This window comes from Pteronotus mesoamericanus, unplaced genomic scaffold, assembly GCF_021234165.1.
Source record: "Pteronotus mesoamericanus isolate MK-2021 breed Mesoamerican mustached bat unplaced genomic scaffold, CSHL_Meso_final contig_220, whole genome shotgun sequence".
Taxonomy (NCBI): domain Eukaryota; kingdom Metazoa; phylum Chordata; class Mammalia; order Chiroptera; family Mormoopidae; genus Pteronotus; species Pteronotus mesoamericanus.
The window spans coordinates 7,551,609-7,565,223 of record NW_026555091.1 but is presented as its reverse complement, the minus strand read 5'-3'; positions in this window follow the sequence as shown (position 1 = coordinate 7,565,223).

Sequence of the window (13,615 nt, the reverse complement as noted above, 5' to 3'; positions counted from 1 at the left end):
AAACCCCACTGAAATTTCCAGACAGGTTTTACTAAGCTTACGCTTGAGCACAAGGGAGGCGGCGCAGAGGAAAGGCGTTCTCTCCTGGCTCTGGGGCTGCTTGGCTGCCGGCATACGCTGGGGACAGGGTGGGCTGTATGAAAAGAGGCTCTTTGGAAAAAGGCAGGTTTGTGGAACTTTCCATCGCAGGGCTGGGGGGCGGCCCTCATCTGTTGAGCTGCTTGGCGAGATGGTGACGTGGCTCATTCCACCAGGCGGGTCAACGGCGCACGTGGACTGGTGGTTTTGCTATGTGCTCGGGGGAATACGATCAGCTACTTCTACGTTCTTAGAGGGGAGTGGAGGGGCAGACATTCTTGAGGCCAGCTTATCTGGCTTTCCTTCTGACCACCTGGCCTTCACTTGTCTTTGTGACCACCCAGCATCTTCTATTTCCCAGCCCCAGGTCCCTGTGTTGTCTCGAGAAAGATTGTTGTGTGGTCATTATCGAATAGGACCTCTACTAGTATGTTTATTCTAACCAGTTAACAGAGAGTCAATCCAATAGGCCTCGTTATGGAAACGCCTGAGGTGACTTCCCAGGCATTGCAGAAATCCCACTGATGCTAAAGGCGCCCTGGAGCGGGCACAGATGATGCAACCCCCCTGATCCAAAGGTTCGCCCCCCAGAGAGAGAAAGCCGTGACCTTCACTGCACAGATGGTAAGAGGGGTAGAATAAAAATAAAATCAGCATGTAACTAAAGAGAGAGGTACCCAACAAATATTTACGCTTGCTGACCAGGTGGGATGAATGCAGGAAAAAGGCAGCAATCCACCTTGCAAAATGCAGTCCAAGTACAGATGCAATTTGTCCCTAAGAGCCACCTGCCACAGACATTTTTGGGGTCTGCTTATTTCACATGCATCTCTTTTATTAGCTGTATGTGTGCATAGTGGTAATCATTTTCTCTAACACACCTAAGTCTATTCACATTATCAACATTCTTTCCTTATTTCAATGTGAGTTTCCAGATTCACAGTTATTGGCCTATTTAAAGGAACCTCTTCTCCTTTTCACTTGTCAAATTCTATACATGCCCCAGGATGCTGTGAGAATAAGACTACCCCATTATGCTTACTACCACATCTTAGTGTAATGCAGACTTTTCTTTCCTTTGAGTTTAATTTTTGTTACTTTACTTTGTGGATTAGACCTAGAAAACCTAAGCTAGAATTATGTATATAGTCTATTAAAAAAAAGACACTGATTTGTGATACTAAAAATGCATTTGATCAAGTTAAAACTAATGATGAAAAACAGCTGTGGTAACATTTCTATAATTTTGTAAAAAGAATTTCATTGGTATAACGACTGAGAGAAAGCTCTACTGAGCTATGATGAATTAGAATTAATTGCATTAAGATGGCAATATTGAAAATATAGAATATTTTTAATTTAGAAATTGAAAGCATTGAAAAATATTGCCTAATCTATTGAGTACTCTGTTAAAACATCTCATGACTACATAATATCATTACTGATGTTCATATGTAACATCCATGTGTTAGAAAAATTCTTCAAATAAATTGTCTGAATGTTTAAGAAACAAAGATAATTCACACCATGTGTAAAATTCTCTCTATGTTTATTGAACAACCATTTTTAGTTTGCACCTATTTTTTCCCTCTCTCCAGCAACAAGCTTTTGTAAGAGAGATAAGAGAATATGAAGAAAATTAAGGTATGAGAGTGTAGAATTATTGCTATTTATTCACTTGAATCGAGGTCGTTTTGTTGGTCCATCTTCCCTCTGTTTAGTCTCGTTTCACGACTTTTTCCTGAAGCACTAATGAGTTCTGTGCCTTGCTGTTGGATTATTTGCAACGAAAGCCATCTGGTAATGTGTCATTTATTTTAAGTGCAACCCTTAGCGTGGTCTTCCCCACAGGCGTTGATCACAGGAGATAACCCGCTCCCAGGATACATGAAAAATCACAGGGCCCTTCCCCTCACGGCGCCCACATGCTCTCCCCCTTGCAGCTGCCGCCTAGGATTTAACAGTTAATAATTACTCATGGAGAACAAGTTCATTTCTCACAACTGCAGAAAGCCAGTTTTATGATGAATAACACGCTTCCTTGTTCTAATGACATGGCCATTTACCACACTTAGGTGTTAGGTGGATTTGCATTTCTAGAAATTTAAAAAATTATGTTTCACTCTCTCTTGCTCTTGCAAATGGCATGACTGGGCAGGGAAACACCGCTGAAGCTGCTTGATGCATCTCAGTTGTAAATAAAATTTTTATAAAGAAGGATGGAATAGTTTTAGTTATAAATCAGATGCCCTTAATTTCTTTGGCTCTTAATTTGCTTAAACATAAAATATAAATCGGATATGAGGTTTAATATAATAAATAAACAACTCAAAAGTGTCAAATTATACCACCTGCCTTATAACAGCAGACTTCCTTCTCCTGTCCCGTTCCTGCTCCCTAGAAGGAGACTTCTTTAGGCGTCTCTAACTGTGTTCTCGGCTATGTTTGTCTATATTTCCACACAGCTCTTATGGAGTTACTATTTCAGTTTTTGATGTGTTTTATTGTGTTAGGGAAGTTGATGTTTTAACTCTTTTATACACATACTCACCTACAGCATAACAACAAGCACACAGACATACATGTCTTAAATTCCTGATCGACTTTCCCAGCGTTCTATAGCTTTCCCTTTTGCCCCTCTCAAATTTAGATTTATCAAGTCTCTTACCCAGCAATTTGGATCATGAGGTTTACTTAGAATCTTAGATTTGCTTAGATCCCCACATAGTAGAGCATGTTGCATTTAGGTAAATACTACTTTGTGGAATTTTTGTGGTAATTCTCATGACAGCAAAGTTACATACCAAATATATTTTTGCACTCACTAAGTTAAAAGGTATTAGTTCTATTTTAAACACTAAACTGAATGTTCAGTTTTGAACTTTAAAAATATAGATAAAGAAAGAAGAATGATAAGTAATAGATAGATATAAAAATTTCTATAAAAATACTAGTGCTTATTTTAATGATTGTTTCAGGTATTTAGTAGGGCCAACCTATTATCTTGAAAATAGCACTTTTCAGGAAAGAAAATTACATTATTTAGCTCTTTATTAGGACCAAAAATCTAGCTTGCACCAATTATATGCTCATGCAAACTAAACAATACTCAAGTATAGACTGGTATCGGTGGTCAGAAGGACATGATCTTTTTCTTTCTAAACATGATTTCAAACTTACTAGAGAGGGAATAAAGTAAAATTTAAAATAAATTACATTTATTATTGCATTTTAAAATTACTATCATTTATTTTTACTCAAAAGCCCAAGAGGATTAGGGTGTGGGTATTCCAATAAAATATTGCTATCCCAGTGAAATAATACAAATAAAAAGAGGCCCCTTAGTGGATTGAAAAATGACACCCAAAGCCGATGAGACATAAAGAAAACAGTCATGTAGAGACGTTGATGGAGGTGGTGTCAGGGTGCCAGGCAAGAATAGCACAAGGAGGGTGTTCTTATGCCAGCAATAATGTTCTTTGCTGAGCAGATTCATTTAAGCCACGGCGGCCAAAACTGTATGCAGATGAACTTATTGCTCCACTTCTTAGGGGACGCATTCCAAAGCTGGATTAATAGAAACAAGTAGAATTGTACATTTAAAAAAAAAAAGTTAGCTTCTCTTCTGTTTGGCCATCATTTTTCTCTCTTGCACATGGATGCTAGTGAAAGATAATAATGCTATAAAACCTATTTTATAGCGCAGAGAGATGACTCTGTGTCGTCAACCATGTTTTATAGCACGTGTCGGCCGAAGCTATTGTTGGACTGACTGACTTTATGTTTCATGTGGAACATATTTTTAAATTAAATAAAAACTGCTGTTAACATAAAACAATCTCCTAGAGTCAAGCAAATATGTTTGCTCTGAAAAGCAAAATCCATGGTTCAGGAGAGTGCAAGGTCAGGTCTGGGGAAAGCCGTCTGGTCTCATTTGGTCTTTCAGAGGTAACCCCGGATTTGCGACGGTTAGAAGAGGATTTAATGCCGTGACAACACTCCTCAAGAACTGGGAAATATTATTAAATCTGAAATAGAGGATAAGGTTTGTTGTCATATTGTGAAAAATCTCAGTGACTTAGGTGATCTAACTGAAAAAAATTAAGACAAAATAGTATATATATATATATGACTTTAAATATATATTTATATATGACTTTATATATAATGGACTTTAAATATATTATATATAGATATATAACATATAACATATAATTATATATAATATAATATATAACATGTAATATATAAAATATATGACTTTAAATATATTTATATAATTTTTAAAGCTGTGAGCCAAGTGAGTAGGATTTATTTTTAGGCTTGATGGTGTCAATAATTAGCTATGTAATATATAAGCACTTTTTTTTAAAGAGGACTACTGATCTGACTTGTATGTGATCTATATTTCAGCTTCAAGAACGCCACATGTGCCCCGGAGCTAGAACCGGTAGGTAACCTGTCAGGAACAGCTGCTCCCCACCTGGGCTGCTACTTTACATCATGGCAGTCACCCGCTGTCGCAGTCTATTTACTTAATCTTTTTGTCCCTCCCTACTCTTGTCATTAAGTCAGGGTTCGGGCAGGAAGAAAGATGGCATAGTCAAGATGGGTGATTAGAGATGATAATGAGATAGTTTACAAAGGTATAAAAAGGTTGTAGAGAAATTGCCCGTGGAAGTTTGCGCCCTGGATTATTAACCGCTCTGGGACATTACCGCCCCCAGCACCGCAGGAAGAGACGGGGGAGTCGCTACTGAAGTGCCTGAGAGAGGGGACAGGGTGGGGAAAGAAAGAAAGAAAGAGAAAAACCATGTAAGAATAAGTACTATGACTCCCAACTTTTTTTTTTTTTTTTTTTTTTTTTGCAAAAGCTAAACGGAAGAAAGAAATCAAGGAAGCTACCCAGGCAGGCCTGCTTTCCACAGCAGAGAAAACAATTCGGCTGCCCTGGGTCCGGGCCGTATCTCGCATGTGGACTCAGCTCATCACGCGTCACCTTTCATAATGGTTCCTTCACCTTCGGTTCATCTGCTAAGTGGCAAAATCTTTTCATACTTCCTAGTTCATGTACTTGGAAATGGTAACATAATTTGTCTTTTTATGACAGGGCATAGCTCCTAAAGATTACCTGCTCCGGAATAACAGGCCAATTTTTTCGTTGTTCAATGATCTTTACAAAACTTGGCTTCCTGGAACGCAGTGGAGGGACTGTGACTCTGCAGAAACGTCTGTGGGCGAGGACAACAGCTCAGAGCCCATTGTTCAGAAATCAAGCCTTTCTATTCCCCAATTTAAAATTTAAAAATGAGTTTGTTACCTGTGAAAGGAGAGGTACCACAAAGAGAAGCTTTTGAAATGGAAGGACGGGTTTAAGAGAAGAAATAAAAACTAGCCTGGGAGAGAGAGTGTGACCTATTTCTTCCCGTCGAGGAAGACAAACTTCAGTTTTAAAAAAGAAAAACAGAGTTATGATTTCCAGTTGTGACATGTGTCAAAAAATTGAGAGACTTTCTGAATGTCTAGCTTAAAGATCCCTGTACGTTAGGAAATAAGTGACAAAGGAAAGCTCTATTTTTAGCATGTGCTGGTCTCAAGAAACCTTTTGTTTAAAGACATAGTAAAAATATTATAAGAAATACAGATAATCAAGAATGAGCAGATATTATTTGCATTCTTAAAAATGCAATGTACATTAAGAAGTTGAAAACCAAAACTAAGGATTGCAACAAGTTCTAAAGACATACAAATACAGTTGCATATGCATATTCAGCACCAGGCACAAGATGAATGAAGACAGAGAGAAACATGGTCCTCTGGGACGGCCCTACAGAGGTGACAAGGTCTTTTGAAAAAAGTCAAAACTTTGAAAAGCTTAGAAAACATTCCAACTGACATCAATTAATTGCTATTGGTAATAAATGGATTGTTAAAGAACTGTAAAAATACGCATTGAAAAATGAATTGATTAATGATTTAGAATAAAAAATAGTTTTATAAAATCATACATTTTATAAAAATGTACTGACTGATACTGTTTGAGGGAACTGATTGATTTCAATTTGCTATATGGATAATGGTGCTTTGAACTTCACTAGCATGTGTCTTACTATGCAAGTATTTCTTTTGGGTACATAAGTAGGGGTGGAATTTCTGGCACATAAAGTATAGGTATATATAACTTTAAAATATAAACTAGCTTTTAAATTAATGTTCCCACCAGCAGTGTTTAAAGTTTCATCATATCACCAACACACAGCATAGTCAGTCTTTAATTTCAGATATTATGAAAGGTTTGTAATGGTAGTTCATTGAATTTTACAAAATTTTACTTTGTATTCCCTGTTTATTAATTAGATTGAATGATGGTGTGTGTTTATTGGCCCTTTGAATATTCTGTGTGCATCATCTGTTTAAATTTCTTGCCAATATTTTCTGTTAGACTGTCTGACATTTTCTTCTAGAATATTAGGAGCTAAATTTACATTCTTGTTATGAGCCTTTTATTGATCATATATATATATATATATATATATATATATATATATATATAAAACACACACTCTTCCCACTTTGTGGTTTACTTTTTCACTCTTTTATTTTTTTATACCATTTTAATAAAATGAATTATTAGCTTTAATAGATTCCAGTTTGTCATGGCTAGTGCTTTTGGAGACTTGCTTAAGAAAGCTTTTCCTATCCCAAGATTATAAAAGATATGTTGTATTTTCAAAAGCTTTATTATTTTGTTTTTTACTTTTAAATCTTTAATGCATCTATAATATCATTTTTAAATATGGAGGGAGGGAAATTTGAGATTTATTTTTTCATATGGTTATCCAGTTGATCCCAAATCATTTCTTGAGAAGACTGCTTATCTCTCCCTGGTCTGCAATGCTACATTTTCATATGTAAAATACCTACATATCTGTGAATCCATTTCTGGGTTCTATTAGTGTTGAATTGTCCAATCAATCTACATGTACTCAACCATAAATACCCAGCTTCATAATAAGTTTTGAAACTCAATATAAAGTCAACCATTGAGTCCGCATCCCCAAAAGTAGGACAATCTTACATGTGTTAGTTAATTCAAAAATGTTATTTTTCAGCATTTTGTGACATTTGTCTTGTCAGGATTTAAAATGACTTTTCTGCATAATAATTTACTATCTCACATGTCCAAGATACATTTCATTTTGTCCTCGATTTTTGTCAGGTTGAATACTGGCGTGCTTCTTTAATTTTCTCTTAGCATCTTAAAAGCATTGTCTTTCATCTGACATCTCGTTGATTTGAATTTCTGGTAAAGTAAATCCTACCTAACCCTGTTCCATCTTCTTCGTAATCAGTTATTCTAGGACTTTATCTTTTCCCTTATCATAATAGACTTTTAGTTTCGGAAGGACTTCTGTAAATATAGGCCATTTTTATTAATTAAGCTGGGCAGACCATAGGCTTTTTCACACTTGGACTTGGGAAAACACTCTTCTGTTGTGCAGTCAGTTAGCCCCTGCTTTCTCCTCAGTCCTCCACTGCTTGAACCTTGTTCATGGAGCTGAGACCCCTTGGATCTTGTCCCTATGGCTGTTAACCTTTTTCCTCTATCATTCCGATATCCTTATTTTTCAAATCTAAGTTCTTGGAGATTTACTTGGCTTTTATTATCAACCTGACTATACCTTGTTTGGCTTTTAGTCCCATGTAATCAAAAGTTGAACCTCCACTCTTTTTAAGTACATATTAATATAACATATACGTATGTATGTACATAACTTTCTTGCACATTGTAGAATATTCAGCAGCATCTCAAGCATCTACCTGCTCAAGACCAGTAGGAAAAAATACCCCCCAGGGGACCCCAAATGTCTCAACCTGGTTGAGACCCATTGTAGATAGCTTATAAACAACTCTACTAGGATGCTAATAAAATATGTTTATACTCTCTTAGGAAGTTTATGGATCTTTCTTTACCATCTGTTGGTCCATGCCTTGAGGCTCTCTGCTTTCCTCATGAGCCTGCTGACCCTTGACTGCTGCTTCCTACTTAAAACTAACTACTCCCTGCACTACTGGAGGGGGCTGTCCAGGTGGCTTCATAGGCGGGACGTGCCTGTCCCCAGATAAGCTGTGCGTAGGACAATGGAGGGATAATGCAGCTCAGGAAGGCGTGTCCCTCTTGAACAGGGAGGGCTTTCCTTTATGGTGTTTACTCTCTCAGTCTGACAGAAAGCTGCAGCCGCCTGAAGCTCTGCTCTGGTCCTCACGGCCACTACTCGTCACTCCCCTCGGTTGGTCACCCCCCTTCGATGCTCACAGGGTCATCGGGAGGGAAGCCAGCCCCTGGGACGAGCGGGCGGGGAAGAAGAAATGGATCGTTGCGGTGCACTTCACTTCGCATTGCCTTCTCCTGTTTGTGTGTTTGTTCCTTGTGAGCCTCGAGCCTCACTTTGGGATTCGGGGTTCAGGTTGTCCTGGCTCCTTTCTCTTTTTCAAGCCAATTCTCTGATCTGTGTTCATGAAGATTCTCTCTGCAGAGATTCATAGATTCATAGATTCATGATCTGTGTTCATGAAGATTCTTTCTGCAGGTCTGATGGTCTACAAGCACCTTTTCCTCTGCTGTCTTTCTATGGGCAGGTTTTATTTTTCATGGGTGCTACACACCTAGCAAGTCCAGTCGGTAGGTTATTTGCAATACACTGATGTGAAAAAGAGCTGTGGTCAAGCATGGCACACGTGGTGTCTTGTGGGGCCTGGGCCTTGCTGCTCCACAGCCGGACAATTTTATCTTCCCTGCGATAACACAGATGGGAAAGCTGAGGCCTGAGCACGGTCAAGCCGTTACAGGGTTCACACGGCCAATGTCGGCCCAACGGGGATTTGAAGATTCATTAGTACCATTCCGAAGCTACGCCCCAAAACACAATGCCATGCTGAGTTGGCTGCTGTTCTTCTAGAACAACCTGTATTGCTTAGTATTCGAGATAACCGGAGAGGCACAGCGATCTTGTTAGCGAGAATCACTATTATCTCACCCAAATCCAATTACTTCCCAAAGAAATGTGGGAGGTAAGGTTTATACTCCATTATTCAACTTTTGTTTACATCGGGGTCTGCATCCTTTTCTGCTAAACAGCTTCAGACTGACAAGTCACAGCTTGGGAGCATCGCTCTTATCCCTTGCACACTTTATTTACAAGGTGATTTGCATGCAATTTACATAAATATGCATAATTAAATTCCTCTGAGGGTCCAGAAATGGATTTCTTAATCAGGATCTCTTTAATAGTGGTACCATGTAAACTTGTACCCTCTGTGAAATCACTTTTGAAAAGAAAAACACATCATTTTAGTAATTTTAAGCAATTAAATAAAATATAACCACCTTCATGCTGGGGCCAGGAATGTTCTAGAAAGACCATACGAATGCACTGGTTGGAGAAATCTGACTTCTTTCTCTCTCTTCGCAGTGGCAATATCCATTATCCACAAGTGGATCTACTTGATCCTCACCGACGGAGTTTCTTTCTAGGCCCTGGCCTTGCGTCCGGGGAACACAGAGAAAGCCTCCTGTCCGCTTGGCGCCCGTGACTTGGCACTGAGTGGAGCCAGGGCCTGGGGCCTGCGTGTTCCTCGAACTCAGCAGGAAGAGTCCTGCTCTGAGCTTTGTGCCTAAGATGTCCCTGCTTATCATAGGCATTCCAAGAACAAGTTCACCAAAGAACACACGCACGTCCTCACTCGGGTCGAGCCCCAGACATTTGGTCTCCTGACTAAGACTTTGCAGCCTCAGAAAAGGCCTCCTCCACTTCGCTGGCCCTGGATCTTTGACATCCAAGGTGACGAGAGCATGGGGTCACCAAACATTGTGCCCAAGAAAGTGCAGGGCAGCACTGTGCCAACGAGCCCCAGACGAAGAGCTACACGAATCCCTACGTCCTTAGAATAAATACTTAAATTCAGGTACAGTCGCAAAATGCAGGGTTATTCATCAATATCAGTAAGAAAATTCAACAGTGTCGAGGCATCTTAAAACACAGTGCTGAATTAAAGACCCTCGACACAAGAGTACACATTTGGGATCCACCCAGGAGTGTGGGCGGTCACAGAAACACGGCACAGGGTGAAGGCTTGGCACGCTCCTGCCGCTGTTCATTTCTTCCTTTGTTTCTGTTCTGGGTGTTGGTTCCTTGGGTCTGTTCAATTTTTTAAAATGTATCAAGCTTTAAATGTGACTGTGTATCTATCAATTCTACTTCAATAAGGCATTTTTCAAAAGAACCTGAAAGTTGAAAAAAATGCCATATGTGCTTAAAAAAAAAGACAACTTAGATGTATATGAAAATCTTGTTCGTATTATACCAACTTCAGACAAAAAAGCCAAAGACAAAAACATCATTAGGGGATAAATACACTAAAAATATTAAAAAATAAAATAAGCTCTGGCTGGTGGGGCTCAGTGGATTGAGCGCCAACCTGTGAACCAAAAGGTCGCTGGTTTGATTCTCAGTCAGGGCACAGGCCTGAGTTGCAGGCCAGGTCCCCAGTGGGGGGCACTCGAGAGGCAACCAAACATTGATGTTTCTCTCCCTCTCTTCCTCTCTTCCCCTCTCTGAAAATAAATAAGTAAAATCTTTTAAAATATATATAAATAAATTAATATAAATACAAAACAACATAGAAGTAGCAAATTAAACGGACAAATTTACTATTTTGTTAGGCGTTCTCAACATGTCTAAATTATTGAAAGTTCCAGGTCATTAAACCTTAGTTAAAAAAAGTACTTTGCATAATGATATTAACAAATTTAGATTTATTACAATCATATAAATAGAACCCTGCATCTATGTGACATTTACAACATTTTTCTTCTCACTGGGCAATGTACCAAGAGGCAAAAAGAAGTGGAATATTTGGTATTAATTACTCATAAAATAATTAAATGAGAAGTTCATTAAAGAAGGAATAAATAAAAAATGTCCATAGAGTAGAGAGAAAAAAACACACACAAGCTTTTAATAATGCATAAACTAACGAAGAAATTACAGTGTAAATTGTCATGTAAAATTTCAAATGTAAAAATATACTTAATAAAAAATAACAACAACAATGATGGAATACAGCAACATTTGCAGAGCCCAGCAGAAGTGACATGTAAAGGCAGTGGCATTAACTACAATTAAGAATATAGGAGAGGGCATGCTTACGAGCTAAGCCTAAATCTAAGAAGATTAAAAAAATAACAATATACTTTAAAAATAGCAGGTGATAGGGAAAATTGTATTAATTAAATTTTAAAAACTAGTCACAAAGGGAAATGGAAAAAATAAAAGCAGCTTTAAAACCAAGGTTATTAAAATCGACAAACATCTACCAAAGTTGACGAGGATGAAGAAAGAGGTCTGGAGGGGGACGAGGCTGCAAATAACTAAAACGAAGACAGAAAGGGGAGAAATAAGTCCATCAGATGGTGATATTTCAAAAAGAAATCATAAGCCAACAGATTTGACAACTTTGTGAGGATGGCAGGATTTCTAGAAAAAAATACAACATTCTAGAAGCCTTAAACTATTAAAAAAGCGGACCCAGTAGCTACAAATCTGTCCGTGTAGAAAACACCAGGACTGAATGTTTCCGAGTTGAGTGCTACCAACTCTCAAGGAACAGATTATTCTGATATGGTATAACCTCTTCAAAGAAAATAAAAAATGACAATTCAGTTTATGAGGACGTTGAAAGTGCAACATCAATCCACACAAGGTGACTTAGAGAAAGGAAAGTTGTGGATCGAGTCGCATTTACACCCATGGAGTTTTTGAAGTTCACCGGAAAACACGAACAACATTAATGGTGACCTTTACTATAGTGGTTGAGTGCACACTGTGTGCTGGCAGGGTTCTAAGTGCTTCATATAAAATGTCACTTGGCCATCGCAGCAGCCAACAGGACAGTGAGGTCCTCATCTAGAGCGCAGAGGCCCGAGGACCCGGACAGGAACAGGACTTGCTCAGACTACGGAGGACGGAACCGGGACGTGACCTACGCACACTCACCGCCACAGCCCCAGCGCACGACTGGCTTCTTGCCTTTCCAATCACCTGACAGTAATAGATGTTAGAGACGAGCCAGAAGTCCTGATAGGAAGGAAACACTAGCTGTGGTCTACCCAAAATAAGGAATAGTAAAAAAACAAAAAAACAAAAAAAAAATTCCATTTTTTACCATGCTAGTTTATATTTGCTGGTTTCTTTATTTTTCAACAGTATTGCTGTCTCCATCGGCATGGGATTATGTTCATATTAATATATTGTATTTTTCACCTAAGAGCCGAATAGAGATTAATAAAAAAAGGGATCACACCAGAAAGCTGAATTCAACAAGTATGAGAAGAAAATGGTTTGCTCAAGGAAGCACCACGTTCAGGGTGGTCTCCGTGTGTCTTTGAGCACAAGTTCACTGTAAGTAAACATTTGTGCACTTGAAGAGTGAAATCTGACAGGGCAACCAGTATTTTTAAGATCTTGTAATACATCTGCCAAGTTGCCCCATTTGTTGCTAAAGTCTCTTCAGTTCTGTGAAGCAACTGTTTTTAAATTGAGAGAGAGAGTCGTAGAGAGAGCTCCTGGAAGAGTGCTTGCCATTGTAATCGTTCAGGTGCGTCTGTGGTGTAAAAGGTGCACGTGTATTGTTTCACATTAAAACTCTACAAATATATGGCTTGACTTCAGTGGAACTGTGAACCGTGCACTGCTGCCCGGTCGTTTCTGCGTGGTCATCTGGAAGCAGAGAAACATTGTGAGGCACCGAAACTAGCATCTTGTTTCAGCAAAATGGAATTACGTTTGGAAAGTATGACAAGGATACAGTCCTTTGTTTTTCATTTTTTGACTTTTCATTTTATGAATATTTCTGTGTGTATGTATTGGGGTTAATACATTAAAATTCAGTGAACATACCAAACTGTTAGGAAGAGTCAAAGCAGTGAAAAATCTGATTTTATACATTTTTAAAGGAAATGCATTTTTTTTTTGCCTTCAGGCAGTGTGGTAACACACAGAAATAGAGATATTTCTCTTTTGTATTGATGAATATGAAGAAAATTTAAACTGTTAGAGCTGATAATGTAACCAGATTTTTGTCACTCATTTACATAAGAATTTAGTTTTATTTTTTCTTAGATGGAGCTCAAGTTTCACTTTCTCCTATTTCTGAGCAAAATCATCTCAAAGTGTTGCTGCAGTGCTTATTCTGTAGTTGATGTCGGTGACGGGCAGATGACACATGTTTTAATCCTTCCCCAGCTAGGAAAATAACAATCTTATAAAGTGAAATAGAAAGAGTTATAGCTCTAGATGCTACTTCTATGATATTCTACTAAAGGTAGGCTGTAAAAAAGAACTCTGTCCGATTCCAGACAACAGGCTCACACCATGCTCTTGTCTGAAGGTCATCCCTAGGACTTGTACTAAATTCTACACTCGGAAAGTACATCTCATAAATACCCACAAAATGGATTTATGTTACCTTAAACTCT